Genomic DNA, 3939 nt, shown 5'->3' with positions numbered 1-3939 from the left:
AAAAAAACCCCACAAACTCACTGCCCTCAAATCATCTCCAACTCATAGCGACCCCTTCTTGGGTTTCTGAGGTGGTATCACTAGGGAAGTAGATTGCCCCATCTTCCTTCCCAGGAGTGGCTGGTGGGTTTGAACCACCAGTCTTCTGGTTAGCAGTCAAATGCCTTAGGCACTGTGCCACCAAAGCTCCAAGGGTCAAAAATACTCCAAATTTGTAGAATCCTAGGGATGAGTTCACCCTCTTCTGCCATTAAGAACTTGGTGGTGGTGCCGCTGGTGGTGATGGTGGAGTTGAGAACATCTGCTGGTATATGCTGGACTTGTTTTCTGATAGTTTTGGAGAAATGTTTGTCTCTTAATTTTTCTGCTTTACTCTGCTCATGTAAGAAGTTTCTAAGTAAATGCCCTTTTAGGGCCAAAATGCACCTGTTACCACTCAGAGCTGTCCTAAGAGTAAGAGGAGCTATGTACAAAGGACAAATTCAGGGACACTTTAGGCCAGTAACTCTTAACTTGGCTGATGCAACTTTCCTCCATGAATAGTATTCAGTATTCATTCATTCAAGAGCTCTTGCAATCATACTATGTGCCAGCCTGTCAATCTCATAGGGTTACAGAGATAAATAAGTAGGACACGGAAGCATTGAGGTTTAGTGAGGGAGGAGAGTAATAACATAACTTGGAGTTTCAGTGCTAAAATAGTCTGGGGAACGATAGAAATATGATAGGGTAAAAGAAAAATATTTAATGCATGCCCTAGGCTTCCTAGAGCAGACCTAAGAGCTAAGGAAAAGGAAGGGGAGCAAGTGAAGAGGAAGGCAGACTTTCAAGCAGAGGCCAGCATGATGAAAGACAGGGAGACATAGAGATGATAGTGAGTGTGTGTGTGTGTGAACCAGAAATAGCTTTATGTTGCTAGAACCTGATGGCAGTCCCCACCCACTCCTGCCAAAAACCTACTAACCAATAACAACAACAGCAGCAACAGCAAAATGGCTAGAGAGGCAAGGAAAGCCAAATTAGGGTAAGTGTCATATACAGTGTTAAAAGGTTTGGACTTTGGTTCTCAATGCTTACTGAGTAATTTTAAGCAAGTTGTGAAGTGATTGGAGAATTCCATTTTGCAAAGATTATTTGGGGACTCTGGGGGTTGGGTTTAATGGGCATATCTGGGAGTAGGGATATCAGCTGGGGGATTATTTATGGAACTCTAGATGTCACAGCCACATTAAACCAAGTGCAGATCACCTGGCTGCAGTGGTGGGCTCACCTTTCTTCTTTTCAACTTCTCAGGCCATGCAATTTTATTTGTGTGAGATTGTTTGCAATGATATTGGGAGTGCCATGTTTGAACGGGGAACACTTTTCTTCTGTTAATCCCAGATCTCATCATCAGGAAATAAACTATGCACTCTTCAGAGAGGCTTAATAAATTATTTATTTAGCAGATACTTTATTGAGCATAAGAGCTCCGTTGGTACAGTAGTTAAGCACTAGACTGCTAACTGAAAGGTTGGCAGTTTGAATGTATCAGTGCACCCTGAAGAAAGATGAGGCAATCTGCTTCCATAAAGATTTCAACCTTGGAAACCCTATGCCTATGCAGCAGTTCTACTCAGTCTTACAGGATTGCTATGAGTTGGAGTTGACTCAATGGCAATGGATAGATTATTGAACATTTCCTATGATGTATAAAAGTTCTGAAATACCATCTGTTTTAGTTATCTAGTACTCCTATAACAGAAATACCACAAGTGATGGCTTTAACAAGCAGACATTTATTTTCTCACTGATTAGACTTGAAGCCTAAATTCAGGGTGCCAGTTCTGGGGAAGGCTTTCTCTCTGTGTAAGCTCTGTAAGTCCTTGTCTCTACTGAGCGTCTGTGCCTGGGTAATCTTCATGTGGCCTGGCATCTCCCTTCTCCCATCTTTGCTTCTTTCCCTTGCTTGTTTAATCTCTTTTACATCTCAAAAGACATTGATTTAAGATACACTCTACTCTAATCCTGTCTCACTGATATAACAAAGACAACCCATTTCCAAATGGGATTATAATCACAAGCGTTGTTGTTGTTATGTGCCGTCGAGTCAGCCTTGACTCATAGCGACCCCTCCTTGGGTTTCCGAGGCAGTATCACTACGGAAGTAGGATAGAGGTTAAGATTTTGGCAGGATACAGTTCAATCCAACTCATCCTTTCAGCTTCTGTGGTAGTTAAGGTTTTGTGTCAACTTGGCTGGGCCTGGTTTTGAATGGCCAGGCAGCTGGATGTAGTGATTCCCCATGATGAGACTGGTAGTCAGTTCCGTGGTGGAATCTACTGTGAGCAGCTGAGTGGCTGCCTTAGGGATGTGGTCTGCTTCCAGTATATAAGAAGACATTTTGAGAAAGGTCTCTGAGCTTTTTGGCATATCTGGCTCCTGGATTTGGCTGAGTCTTCATCTCAGTGGCCTGCCATGTTCTCTGCTGATCTTGGGACTGTTTCTGGACTTGAACCAGTGGCCTGCCATGTTGCTTGATAATTTTCGGGCTATGCCATTTTACTTGTCAGTCTTGGGTTTGTCAGCCTCAGCATCTAGTAGCTGAGTTGTGATGCTTCCAGCTTCAGTGGGCCAGGAGCAAGAGGTAGAGCTGAACTGCAAGGTCGAGGGGCTTTTACCCAGTTGGCACTTTGACTTGGACTTCTAGCATCCTAAATTGTAGGTGAATAAATCCCTGTTTGTTCAAGCCACCCATTTGTGGTATTTTCTGTTAGAACCGAATCAGCTTCAATAATCATTAACTGAGCCCAAATTATATTTCAGACACAGCCTCCCCCTTTTAGGTATGTTTCATTACTTTGAACAACAGAGCAAAATATTTATAGGGCCTTTATTTTGTGATCATCAGAAAATTTAGCATCCTTGGCCTTACAAAGTTGGCAATTTTATAGCCACTACCTTAATTCCACAATTCTTTTAAATATACTTCATAGCTATTAAGAATGATTTTCTTTTTCTGATTTTTCAAAGTGAAAAAGATGAAGCAAGTAATGAAAAATACTAGAATGAGTTATTTGGACTTCTCCTTTATTATAGTAAGCAATAGAATTTCCCAAGTTATTTACAATATATTATTCCTCCTTAATTCATTGTTTTTCTCCATTCCTTCTGGGTGAATGAGGGTTAGTGGAATCGAAGGTTAGAGAAGTCCATATTTCCATACATAGAAAACCAAACTACACCCACTGCCATGGAGTTGATTCCTACTCACAGTGACCCTATGGGACAGAGTAGAACTTCCCTGAGGGTTTCCAAGGCTGTAAATATTTATGAAAGCAGACTACCTCGTCTTTCTCCCATGAAGCAGGTGGTGGGTTCAAACTGCTGACCTGTTGGTTAGCATCTGAATGCTTTAACCACTAAACCACTAGGATCTCTTACATACAAAGAAAGGGCAGTAAAAATATCTTCTTGTTCAGCCTTTACCTTCTTTGGAAGGCATTGGATTAAAGTCACAGTTTAGCATGAGAGGAAAGTGAAGGAAAAGAAACTCAGAGTTCAGACCCTCTGGTGACTTGGCTTGCTTGCTTCTACTTTATGGTGCTATCTTTTATCATTATTATTATTATTGTTATACAAATGTACATAACAAAAAAATGGTCATTTCAACAATTTTTACATGTATAATTCAGTGACATTGATTACATTCTTCACATTGTGCCACTGTTATCACTCACTATCCTTTTCTGAAATATTGGCTATTTTGAAGAGTGCTGCAGTGAACATTGATGTGCAGGTTTGTGCTTCTATTCCTGTTTTCAGATCTTTTGGGTATGTATCTGGATTGACATTGCTGGGTAAAATCTGTGTTCAACTTTTTGTGTTCCCAACAGCAATGGATAAGAGTTCTAATTTCTCCATATCCTTGAAAATACCTGTTTTTTTTTTTTTTTTTTT

This window comes from Orycteropus afer, unplaced genomic scaffold (assembly GCF_000298275.1).
Source record: "Orycteropus afer afer isolate SDZICR_OR568_19922 unplaced genomic scaffold, OryAfe1.0 scaffold00081, whole genome shotgun sequence".
In the NCBI taxonomy this organism is placed as follows: domain Eukaryota; kingdom Metazoa; phylum Chordata; class Mammalia; order Tubulidentata; family Orycteropodidae; genus Orycteropus; species Orycteropus afer.
This window is presented reverse-complemented; position numbering follows the sequence as displayed.